Source organism: Anomaloglossus baeobatrachus, chromosome 6 (genome assembly GCF_048569485.1).
Source record: "Anomaloglossus baeobatrachus isolate aAnoBae1 chromosome 6, aAnoBae1.hap1, whole genome shotgun sequence".
In the NCBI taxonomy this organism is placed as follows: domain Eukaryota; kingdom Metazoa; phylum Chordata; class Amphibia; order Anura; family Aromobatidae; genus Anomaloglossus; species Anomaloglossus baeobatrachus.
In genome coordinates, this window is record NC_134358.1 from 549,075,752 (window position 1) to 549,089,334 (window position 13,583).

The following is a 13,583-nucleotide window of genomic DNA, read 5'->3' on the forward strand; positions in this document are numbered from 1 at the left end:
TTCCTAATGATATAATACCTTTAAAATAAAAGGCAAATCCTATGTAGGATACGGAAATTCCTGTAAACCATTCTGCTCCGTTCACAATTGTCATGGTTTCAATTCAAAGCAAATCCGCATTGATTGCTATATACATAATGTATCAGCTTAGCAGCTAATGAATATTTATACTGTTCCAAAGGTTAAAATTCAGCGCGAGGCAGCACTTTAGCTGACGATAATACCCTGCCGGCTTCCAGCGCCTGCTGCTGCCAGGATAGCTTTGTCTTCTCAATCAGCTCCTTGCAGCCTGAAATCTGCAGCAATTCTCGCCTCCAAATTTCAATTATAAATTCTATTTACTTCCATCTCAATTTTGCATTGATAAACCGCGGCGTCGCAGTGTGTCGTTCCAGGTAAACATATTTCTGCCATTTTGGAAGGGATTTAATTTTAGCTCCAGCTGAATTGGATGTAATAAGAGAGTTTTAATATGTGAAGGGATCTGGGACTTTCAGGGGGGGTGGAGGGGGAGGGAGCGCAACTCCTTTTCGTGCTCCGAGGAACTGATTCGTAACTTGATTTCAGGGCGTAAATAAATAACGTCGCTGCCGACAATGACAGGAGATCCATTTTCTCCGGACATCATTGTGCAGGAATGGAATTACAATGACAATCCTACCGCATCGAAAAGAGCGTCTTGAAATATTCATCATCTGGAATGTGGGTAAGTGCGTGTCCTCAGGTGACTATAATGAGGGGATTAAGTAATCGGCGGACTAGGAAACTCCGCTCCGAGGTGTGAGATATAAAGAGAGCAAAGTGCGTGAAAATGTGCAATGTATTATTAATGGGGTCCTCAGAAGAGATCAGCCAATCTGTACAAATTCGAATTCACCAGCTTTGCATAATTCTGCCCAAAAACTGGATTCACAAAGCCCCCAATTGCCCTGTGAAGATGTGTGTAAAGGCCGCTTTACACGCTGCAATATCGTGACCGAGATCGCTAGCGTGCGTACCCGCCCCCATCGATTGTGCGACACGGGCAAATCGCTGCCTGTGGCGCACAACATCGTGCTGACCCGTCACACTACTTACCTGCCCTGCGACGTCGCTGTGACCAGCGAACCACCTCCTTTCTAAGGGGGCGGTTCGTTTAGCGTCACAGCAGCATCACTGAATCGCCGCCCAATAGAAAAGGAGGGGCGGAGATGAGCAGGACGTAACATCCCGCCCACCTCCTTCCTTCCTCATTGCGGGCGGCCGCAGGTAAGCTGAGGTTCCTCGTTCCTGCGGTGTCACACATAGCGATGTGTGCTGCCGCAGGAAAGACGAACTACATCGTACACCGATCAGCAGCGATAATCGAGAATAGGGGGGCATGTCACCGATGAGCGATTTTGAACGTTTTTGCGACTATTCAAAATCGCTCATAGGTGTCACACGCAATGGCATCGCTACAGCGGCTGGATGTGCGTCACAAATTCCGTAAACCCAACGAGATCGCTTGAGCGATGTTGCAGCGTGTAAAGCGGCCTTTAGGCTTTGGGGTCTCCTAGAGCTGTGTCCAACCCCATTTATGCTCTTTAACCCCTTCAGCCCCGGGGCACTTTCCGTTTTTGCGTTTTTGTTTTTTGCTCCACTTCTTCCGAGAGCCGTAACTTTTTTATTTTTCCGTCAATCTTGCCATATGAGGGCTTGTTTTTTGCGGGACAAGTTGTACTTTTAAATGAAACCGTAAGTTTTACCATATGGTGTACTGGAAAACAGCAAAAAAATTCCAAATGCGGAAAAATTGCAAAAAAAGTGTGATGGCACAATAGTTTTTGGGATGTTTTATTCACGGTGTTCACTATATGGTAAAACTGATGTGTGGGTATGATGCCTGAGGACAGTGCGAGTTTGTAGACACCAAACATGTATACGTTTACTTGTATCTAACGGATTAAAAAAAAATTACAAGTTTGTCCAATAAAAGTGGCGCACGTTTTGCGCCATTTTCCGAAACACGTAGCGTTCTTATTTTTTGGGATCTATGGCTCAGTGACGGCTTATTTTTTGCATCTCGAGCTGACGTTTCTAATGGTACAATTTTTGCGCAGATGCTATGTTTTGATCGCCTGTTATTGCATTTTGCGTAAAACTTGCGGCGACCAAAAAACTTAATTTTGGCTTTGGAATTTTTTTGCCACTACACCGTTTACCAATCAGATTAATTGATTTTATATTTTGATAGATCGGGCATTTCTGAATGCGGCGATACCAAATATGTGTATATTTATTTATTTTTTAACCCTTTAATTTTCAATGGGGGGAAAGGGGGGTGATTTGAACTTTTAGGGTTTTTTTGTTTTTTTTTTTTATTTTTTAAAACTTTTTTTTTTTACTTTTTTTATTTTATTTTACTAGTCCCCCTAGGGGGCTATAGCGATCAGCAATCCGATCGCTATTATCTATCTGCTGATCACAGCTATACAGCTGTAAACAGCAGATACAGTCACTTTCTTTTTCCCTCTGTTCCGTGCCGAGGGAAAACGAAAGTGAAACATCATAGCTGCAGGCGTCATCACATGACCCTGTGCTACGACGGCAACCACCGATAGTCACGTGATCACGCACGTGACTTCCGGTGGGGGCGGCGGTAAGTAAAAAAACATGGCCGCGCGCATTTAGATCTTGCTGCCAGACTTTGGCAGCAAGATTTAAGGGGTTAATGGCCGCGGGTGGAAGCGATTCCACCCGCGGCTAGCAGGCACACATGTCAGCTGTTGAAAGGGGGGGGGGGCTTAACGGGACACGCTCCATGACGGATATATCCGTCCATGGTCGTGAAGGGGTTAAAGGGAACCTGTCACCAGATTTGGTGACTATAAGCTGCGGCCACCACCAGTGGGCTCTTATATACAGTATTCTAACATGCTGTATATAAGAGCCCAGGCCGCTGTGTAGAACGTAAAATCACTATACAATACTCACCTAAGGGGCGGTGCGGTGCAGACTGGTCGGATGGGTGTCTCCGTTCTCCGAGTGCGGCGACTCCTCTTTCGGCCATCTTTGTCCTCCTTCTTCTGAAGCCTGGGTGCATGATGCGTTCTACGTCATCCACAATAGTCGGCATTGAGGTCCTGCGTAGGACCGCAATGCCGGCCTGTGTGGATGACGTAGAACGCCATGATAGTTTGTGATGCCTGCAAAAATCTCCTTGTGATAATGTAGTACTAAATCAGCACTGCAACTGTGGTGCCCCTGAGGCTTTAGTTGCCACAGAGCTACTGCACCTCATCCAGAGGTGTGGTATTCCACCCTGGGTATCAAGGAGGTCACCACCAGTTCACAAAAAAGCACAACACTCTCACTTAGCAACACCTCACCAGACATGGTAAAATTGTCTCTCCAGGAAAGGAGATAAACTCTAGCGCAGCGCCACCTATTGGAAGTAGCGATCCTAAAAGTCAGAAGTGGATTTTTAACAATCCTTTGCATATGATTTAGGATTTTATGGCAGACCAGAATCCCAATTTGCAGACACTGTGTTTTGGGGTTCTTGCCCCTCGTCAGTGCAAAGTATGGGGTGTCTGGTCTGGCTCATGTCCTGGTAAGATATGGTAAGGGAGTGATTATACCCAAAGCCAGACCGTGGGGGTGGAGTCAGTTGAGTGGGAAGACACGAGGTGTAGTGTGGAGTAGGAAGAAAAGAGGTCGGAGAGGAGCAGTGGAGGAGCGAAGACCCGTGGCCTGGGGCAGGTACTGTTTGGCCCGGGCACAGACAGAAAGGGTCCTAGAGACCACAGGAAGTGCAACATCGACCCATGGCCTTGTTCCACATATAATTCATGGGTGGAAGGACTTGGTCACGCATGGGGACTAGTCCCTAGGCTAGAGGGGAAGAACCTACGTACTCCACTAGTAAAACCAGTGGCTGAGGTGACTCCACCACCACCACACACAAATTTACTGGAAGGTGACCCTAAAGGACCAAAGGATTGAGCTTCACGCCACCCTACAGGGTTCACGGGAACTGATACAGGGTTAAGTGAGTGAGAGCGCAAAGCAGGAGGGAGAAGCAAGCGCAGGAGATGGCCAGGAAAGGGTACACTTGAGAAAGGTGCACCGGACCCGACCTCCGAATTACCCGGGATCGACTGGAGCCCATCACGGTGAAACCCCAACACTCCAAAGGTGGTCACTGGCATGTCGTGTAACCCTGGAACCTGCTACAGTGAGTAAAAATCTTGAGACTGCATCCCTGTGTGGCTCCGTTATTCGCCTGCACCCCCGCCATCGCCTACTACTCCCATCTGTCCTAGGGCCCAGCTCTACCTGTGGAGAGCTACACCAACAAAGCTACAGTTAGGTCCAGAAATATTTGGACAGTGACACAATTTTGGCGAGTTGGGCTCTGCATGCCACCACATTGGATTTGAAATGAAACCTCTACAACAGAATTCAAGTGCAGATTGTAACGTTTAATTTGAAGGTTTGAACAAAAATATCTGATAGAAATTGTAGGAATTGTCACATTTCTTTACAAACACTCCACATTTTAGGAGGTCAAAAGTAATTGGACAAATAAACCAAACCCAAACAAAATATTTTTATTTTCAATATTTTGTTGCGAATCCTTTGGAGGCAATCACTGCCTTAAGTCTGAAACCCATGGACATCACCAAACGCTGGGTTTCCTCCTTCTTAATGCTTTGCCGAGCCTTTACAGCCGCAGCCTTCAGGTCTTGCTTGTTTGTGGGTCTTTCCGTCTTAAGTCTGGATTTCAGCAAGTGAAATGCATGCTCAATTGGGTTAAGATCTGGTGATTGACTTGGCCATTGCAGAATGTTCCACTTTTTTGCACTCATGAACTCCTGGGTAGCTTTGGCTGTATGCTTGGGGTCATTGTCCATCTGTACTATGAAGCGCCGTCCGATCAACTTTGCGGCATTTGGCTGAATCTGGGCTGAAAGTATATCCCGGTACACTTCAGAATTCATCCGGCTACTCTTGTCTGCTGTTATGTCATCAATAAACACAAGTGACCCAGTGCCATTGAAAGCCATGCATGCCCATGCCATCACGTTGCCTCCACCATGTTTTACAGAGGATGTGGTGTGCCTTGGATCATGTGCCGTTCCCTTTCTTCTCCAAACTTTTTTCTTCCCATCATTCTGGTACAGGTTGATCTTGGTCTCATCTGTCCATAGAATACTTTTCCAGAACTGAGCTGGCTTCATGAGGTGTTTTTCAGCAAATTTAACTCTGGCCTTTCTATTTTTGGAATTGATGAATGGTTTGCATCTAGATGTGAACCCTTTGCATTTACTTTCATGGAGTCTTCTCTTTACTGTTGACTTAGAGACAGATACACCTACTTCACTGAGAGTGTTCTGGACTTCAGTTGATGTTGTGAACGGGTTCTTCTTCACCAAAGAAAGTATGCGGCGATCATCCACCACTGTTGTCATCCGTGGACGCCCAGGCCTTTTTGAGTTCCCAAGCTCACCAGTCAATTCCTTTTTTTCTCCGAATGTACCCGACTGTTGATTTTGCTACTCCAAGCATGTCTGCTATCTCTCTGATGGATTTTTTCTTTTTTTTTCAGCCTCAGGATGTTCTGCTTCACCTCAATTGAGAGTTCCTTAGACCGCATGTTGTCTGGTCACAGCAACAGCTTCCAAATGCAAAACCACACACCTGTAATCAACCCCAGACCTTTTAACTACTTCATTGATTACAGGTTAACGAGGGAGACGCCTTCAGAGTTAATTGCAGCCCTTAGAGTCCCTTGTCCAATTACTTTTGGTCCCTTTAAAAAGAGGAAGCTATGCATTACAGAGCTATGATTCCTAAACCCTTTCTCCGATTTGGATGTGAAAACTCTCATATTGCAGCTGGGAGTGTGCACTTTCAGCCCATATTATATATATATAATTGTATTTCTGAACATGTTTTTGTAAACAGCTAAAATAACAAAACTTGTGTCACTGTCCAAATATTTCTGGCCCTGACTGTACGTCACCATCCGCCCCAGAGGTCTCATCCTGCAGCGTCGGCTATCTCTGGCCGAATACCACAGGTGGTGTCACGAATAAACTGCCATCATCCCCTTTATCTTTATTAACCGACATCGCCAAGGTCACGAAACCGGACCTGGCCACCGCGGCGTCCCAGCAGCAGAACCGCGGCCCGGTAACGAGTGGCCCATGGCCCCGGTGGGCGCGTCAACCCCTTAATTTTTAGGGTCCCAGAGTTTTTGGATCCTCAGTCATTATAAACTTATGGTATAGTCTAGTCATATGTCAATATTTTCGGTGTGGATAGCTCTTTAACTCCCATTTGGTGGCAAGAAGAAGATCTATATATGCAGCAGACGTATATTGTAAATTGTAATTCATGGGTTGATGCAGCATCTGACATGTGCACTGACGAGATAAGGGGGGACCCCTTTAATATAATTCACTTTAATAGACCTGGAAAACTCTTGATACATTGTATCAATTTCAAGCCAATCTGTGACACTAATTACATGACCTTGGCTCGCTGTAGCCATTAGATAAGGCAACCAGGATTCATTTACTATATCTGGAATTCATGAGATGCCTGTAGATGATGGTGGAAAGTGGAATCACGTTAATGGGAAACCCACCGCATCACTGAGAACATAAATTACTATCGGGGAATGGACGTCCAGAAACACAATGTAATCAGGTCATTACAGTGGTATCATCAGCTATGAGCCGGACTATACCGGGATCAGAGAGGATTAAGGAAATATTCAACCAAAAGACGGACTTAATGACTATCTATCTATCTATATATCGATTCAATGGCAGACATTGACATCAAAGGTCCCCATCATACCTGTCTCTCTGCATTATGAGACTAGTAACAGATTTAGGACTTGGAAGCCATTTCCATGCTTGACTCAATATTAAATGGATTTCCTTTGGCAGTCACAGGGTTAATATCCGTTTTCTTTCCACCAGCTATCGAATCCTGGTCAGGCGTTTCCAGTTTGGGACCACTCCAAGGTCCATTTATATACCTTCTGCCACCAGCAGAGGGTGCCGGTTATTCTTTGCCATTTGGTTGCTGGGCCAGGAGGTGGAAGGAGCTGCTGTTACCCTCTGTTGAAGTTGCTGGTGTGGCTGCAGTCTTGGTGCTGACTGCAGCAGTCTGTTGGTGTGTTTCCCCCTGTTTGTCTTCCTTCCCTAGTGTGTTGTTTCAGTACAGCAGTGAGGCTAACGTCCCTTACCTTCCAACTCCCTAGCCAGGACTATTCTAGGGTCACTCAGGGCTTCAGGTTACTGCTCGGAAAAGGGGGGAGCCATGTATAGGGACTGGCTAGGAGTGCAGGGTACAGCGGCAGGAAAGTGGAAGAGGTGTCGTTAAAGTGTCCCTGGTGTGCCCCTTGTTTGTCGTAGGATAACCCTTGTGTGTTTTGTTTCATGCTGGACCTTCCCTAGTCCTTGTCGATCAAAGTCCCCTATGCAAAAACAGTATATGGGTTCTTTGAAGGCCAATAGTTCTGTCTATGACAGAAGCGGTTTGCTCCTATGACGGTGGTAATGCCCCCCTTACCTCCTGGGCAATTTTCCAGCTGCACAGATTGCCACAATGATACCTCCACCAACTCTATCCATCCATCTCTCCTTGGTCCGGGTGAGCATTTGTGGTGCAGGACACACAGATGACCTTGATATAGTTGGGTGATGGATCGGTTGGATCAGCAGAGGCTGTAGACCAGGGATGGGCAATTAATTTTCCCATGGGGCCGCATGAGAAATTGGGATGGTTTTAGAGGGCCGGACTAATATAATTACCTCGGTTCTACACACACATATATATATATATATATATATATATATATACATATACATATACATATATATATATATATATATATATATATATATATATATATATATATACACACACAAACACGCATATATACTGTGCGTGTATAATATATATACACATACACACAATGTATACATACACACACACAATCCCCATATACTACATCACTACACCCGCCACATACTACACCTGTAATATACATCAGTATACACTACACCTGTAATAAACTACACCTCTATATACTATACCACTATATATTACATCACTACACCCCTATATACACCTGTAATATGCTACATCACTATATACTACACCTGTAATAAACTGCAGCACATCACTATATACTACACCTGTGATAACCTACATTACTACACCCCTATATACTACACTTGTATTATACTACATCACTACACCCCTATATACTACACTTGTATGTATTATACTACATCACTACACCCCTATATACTACACTTGTATTATACTACATCACTACACCCCTATATACTACACTTGTATTATACTACACTCCTATATACTACACCTGTATTATACTACACCACTACACCCCTATAAACACCTGTATTATACTACACCACTACACCTGTAATATACTACACCACTACACCCCATATACACCTGTAATATACTACACCACTACACCCTTATATACACCTGTAATATACTAAACTACTACACCCCTATATACACCTGTATAATACAGGTGTATATAGTGGTGTAGTATAATACAGGTGTATATAGGGGTGTAGTATAATACAGGTGTATATAGGGGTGCAGTATAATACAGGTGTATATAGGGGTGTAGTGGTGTAGTATAATACAGGTGTATATAGGGGTGTAGTATAATACAGGTGTATATAGGGGTGTAGTATATTACAGGTGTATATAGGGGTGTAGTGGTGTAGTATAATACAGGTGTATATAGGGGTGTAGTATTATACTACACTCCTATATACACCTGTATTATACTATACCACTACACACCTATAAAACTACACCACTACACCCCCCCCATATACCACACCTGTAAAACTACATTCCCATATACTAAACCACTACACCCCAAATATTTGTCAAAAGTTACCCCTCTCCCCCAGCCCCCTGCCTGCCAGCCCCCATTGTCCCCGCAGGTTACTAGTAACCACTCACCTCTCTTTTTATCGTTCCCGTCCTCAGACACCTCCGTACGAGCCCCCCGCTGAGCTGCTTCTCCTTCACATGGCCAGGCTGCGCCGACGCTGTATTCCTAGGAGCCCCCGCCGCTGCCTCTCTCCATACGGCCCCCGCCTCTGCAGCTTCTCCTTCCGGGCAGGAACTTTTCAAATGACACACGCGCGCCGTACTGACGATATCAGGGCGTGCGTGTGTCACAGAGAAAGGTGTCGGGCAAGGAACAGAGGAGAGATTCCTGCGTTCCGCTGCCTACACTGTGCGGAGCTTCAGGATCTGTCCTCTGTTTCCTGCCCGACACGCAGCGTGTGATGAGGGTCAGGGCCGGCTCCAGGTTTTTGTGGGCCCCGGGCGGAAGAGTCCCAGTGGGCCCCATCAACACGCAGACACACATACGTACACATACATATTTAAAGACAAACTCACAAAAATACATATAGAACGGACACATCTATACAGCCATATACACTGACATACATAGATACACATTATACATGCCTACAGACACACAGCTCTGCTGCATACATACAGATGTGGCGCCCCTGACCTGGTCAGGCACCACTGAGTACTGCACCCATGCTGGGGACAGTACAATACAGGTAATCCAGAAGGCTGACCGAGGTGTGACTACACAGGCGCATAGTGATCAGGTCTCACACATGTACCTTTGGGAGGACCCCTGGGGATCCCAGGAGGGGGCAAAGCCTTTACCTCCACTTGAGGAGTGGAGGGGGCGAAGCCTCCATCTCCACTCAAGGGGTGTGGTAGAGAGCCTGGTTGCTAGGTGGCGTAGGCAGGCACAAGAGGGAGAAGGAGGAGAGCAGTCTGAAGCAGAGTGTGGAGGAGTGAGGAGCATGGAAGTGGAGCTCAGACAGGAGCAGCAGTGCAGGTCCCACGAGTGAGCCAGTTTAGTGTGCAGCTCAGGAAGAGCAGAAGCAGACCCTGGAGCTGTTGCAGTCTAACAGCGTCCGCGCAGTGACTACCGACGGGGGAGAACGGTCACCTGGTAGTGCTGCCCGAACACCACACACAGCTAGAGAGAGCAGCGTAGTGGAAAGTACGGAGACTGTCAGGGAGTACCAGGCCCAAACGGGCGGCAGATCCCGGTGCGGGGATAGATCCACCTTTCCTTGCTAAACCTGCCGGTGTGGGGCCCTCAAAGCCCACGCCACAACACCCAAAAGCCGCAGCCACGTAGCCACAGTTAGGGCCCATAGTTCACAGGAGGCAAGCAGCTGGAGTGATCTGGTCCAGGCGACAAGCAAACGGCAACCAAACGAGGGGAGCAGTTACTTCCCTGGGTGACCCCCATAGGGACTAAAAGTCGGGGTTACCACAAACCACAGAAGGGCTAAGGAAGGCGAGTCGGTAGCCACCCTCATCAGTCAGCCTGAAGGATACCTGGTTCCAGCCTGGTTCATCCCAGCTACGCCCGGGTTACTCACCCTGCCATCAACAGTGAGTAAAACCCCTGAAAGACATTCTGCTTGTGTGGAGTTATTCTGCGCCTTGTGGTTCTACACACCTACACAGGGCCCTGGGGCTTGCCTCACTCTCAGGAGGCTATTACAACTGGCTGCACCCACCATCAGCCCCAGGCATCCCTTAATCTGCAGTGGCGGTCCCCACTGACCGCAATTCTGAGAGTGGCGTCACGACAATCCTAAAAGAAGATCTCCTACCTGTGACAAGATCCAGCTGCGTGGAGTCCCTGAAGGTAATGCACCGACACTGCACTTGTGGGGCTTCACATCTGGCGTCACGAACAGGATAAGGACTAGACCTGTTCAGACAGGTGACCATGTGCCTGAGCGGTCCGCTTGAAAAATTGGAAGCGCCGCCATATTGCCACCATGAAAAGCGCGCTGAAAAACAACAGCAGCCCGCGCTGGGAGAAGTTACCGCCCACGAAGAGGTGTGGCTACCCAGAGATCCCCTGCAGAGTCCTGACCTCGCAAGTGATGAGAGCGGAGGCGTTCAGAGACGTCGGGACAGAAAGGGAGCCAGAAGCCTGCTGCTGGAAGAGGCAGAGCAGAAACTGAAGAGCCTGCTACTGGAGGCAGCGACGAGTCCGCTGCTGGGAAATCGTGCAGAAGAAGGCGCAGAGGAAATGGCGTCTGAACGCAGAGACCCAGAGCCAGGCTCCGCTGCCTGGTGGTATCAGGAACTTGCCCAGTTCTGCGACCAACTGGAGGCCAGGGTCATACGACAGATCAGCGAGGAACGCATGGAGCTTCTGGAGATGGCTGCCGCGGTGCAGGCCTATGAGGAAAAAGCTGCGCGACGAGTGCCAGACCGGACGGCGACGACTCAGACCCCGATGATACCACCGATGGGTGAGTCCAGTGTTGCCCCTGCCAGCGCGAGTGCCCCGACCCCTGCTGCCACGCCCGCGGTCCCTGAAGAGGCGCCCGGCGCAGCGACGCTGAACCAGGCCGCAGCCACGCCAGGTGCGGCCCGCCAAGCCCAGGCCGCCGCAGCGATGCCCTGCCCAGCCCGCAAAGATCCGGCTGCCACCGCGACCCTCATCCACGCCGCGGGTGTGACGCTGACCCAGGCCGCAGCCACGCCAGGTGCGGCCCGCCAAGCTCCGATCGCTGCAGCGACGCCCAGCCCAGCCTGCACAGATCCCATCGCAGCTGCGACGCCAATCCAGGCCGCCGCAGCGATGCCCTGCCCGGCCCGCCAAGAACCGGCCACAGTAGCGATGCCCGCTAAGACTCCAGCTGCGACCCTGATTGACACAGCGACGCTGATCCAGGCCGCCGCCATGCCCGGCACGGCCCGCCAAGACCAGGCCGCCGCCATGCCCGGCACGGCCCGCCAAGACCAGGCCGCCGCCATGTCGGGCGCGGCCCGCCAAGACCAGGCCGCCGCCATGTCAGGCGCGGCCCGCCAAGACAAGAATGTACCTCTGTTTACCCCGGCCCGCAAGGCCAGAGCAGACACCGCTCCCCAGTCTAAGGAAGTCCCTGCTAGGAAGTCCCTGATAGGAGAGGACCCCGCATACTGGAAGCTGAAGGCTGACTTAGAGGCCCAGTTCCCACAGGAGATGGTGGATCGGTATCTGCTCCCTCCGCACACCCCCAAGGCGACTTCTGCAGCAACCACGCCAAAGAGTCCCCCGCCCGGGCCTGCTGATGAACACCCATCCCCAGCGCTGCCACAACAGGAGTGCTTAGAAGAACTAAGGGGGAGAGGAGGCCAGGAAGCTGAGGAGCTGACCCCGGAGCCATCAGCAGTGGATCCGTGCCCAGAGCCAGAGATGCTGCCGTATTCCCGCTGGGATGAAGAGGAAGAGTTGCCCAGAAACCTCACTTGGGGGTCTGCAGGCAGTGAAGTAACAGCCCAGCAGAATCCAGCCCGTAGGACACGGCGCCGTAGCAGAACCAAGCTTTCCCCTGCACCGCAGTCTCCAGAGCAGAAAAACGAAGTCATGGCCAGAGATTTGGAGGAGAAACGGTTCCTGAGAAGGGCCAAATCCCAGGTCAGAGGTCCACTTTGTCGTGGTGTAGTAGAAGACTTCAGCTTGAAATCAGGATATGGCTTCATAGTAGCTCCTGGTATAAAAGAAGGCATATTTGTGAATAGAAGGGATGTTAGAGCCCACTTGCCCAGAGGACATCCAGGAAGGAACCTACGAACAGGAGATACAGTGGAGTTCACAATGCATCAGGGAGAAAGAGGATGGTATGCACTTGACGTTACGCCATGTACCAGAGATTCCTATAGAAACCCAGTTGTCTCCATACCACAAGAAAAAGAAACAGATACAGAAGAAGAAAGGAAAGATAAAGAACCCACTGATGAGACTACCGCCGATGATGAGAGAAATGAAGAAAGCAACAGGTGCCGCAGCCTTACAGGCCCAAGCCCTGGTGAGGAGGAATCTGCGTAAAGTAAAGGAAGAAGTACAGAAGTTACCAGTTTGACAAGTTTTGAAAAGTTTGCAACGTTTATGTTTAAGCATGCGCCCACATGAACTAATGTGAGAAACCCATGAACCTTAAGGCTATGAACTGGCTATAGCCACAAACTCTCGCAGTGTACATAGTTACCCCAGAGGTACCACCACCAGAGCCAGCCTGTTTAGGGGCTTGGCTCACCTGCAACCAGGGAGCACGTCCGTTTATGGGGCCTTGGCTCGCCTGCAACCAGGGAGCATGCCTGTTTATGGGGCCTGGCTCTCCACCACAAAGAGGGTACCTGGTCAGCACCAACCGTGAAGGCCGCCTCTGGATCCTGCCAGAAGTGGCTGAAGGCGCGGCTTCACCAGGCCAGGTATGCCCTGAAGACCACTAGACCATGAAAGCCGCCTCTACATCCTGCCAGAAGTGGCTGAAGGCGCGGCCAACGGGAGAGAGGCAGATTGGAGGAAAGGTCTGGGGAAGTGGGTGGCCCAGACCTGGTTACCAAAAGAAACCGGTGACCTGCCTCCTGAAAGGGTTTTGGGTGGGTTAACGGACTTGTGGGTGGAGGGTGGTGATGTATGGTACCTGGTGGTTTTAAAATGTTTTACCATGTTTTAATGTTTTATGCATTTTAAAATGTTGTCTTGCAGCCCG

At 49.1% G+C, this 13,583-nt stretch overlaps 1 long non-coding RNA gene across 1 annotated transcript in view; it reads left to right on the plus strand.

Moving 5' to 3' along the window:
• Positions 1–237: 237 nt before the first annotated feature.
• Positions 238–13,583, plus strand: part of LOC142243594 (uncharacterized) — a 38,763-nt gene continuing 25,417 nt past the window's right edge. Inside the window, exons 1-2 of the long non-coding RNA XR_012724384.1 lie at positions 238–395; positions 568–706. This is a non-coding gene — a long non-coding RNA (uncharacterized LOC142243594). The remainder of the gene's footprint in view (positions 396–567; positions 707–13,583) is intronic.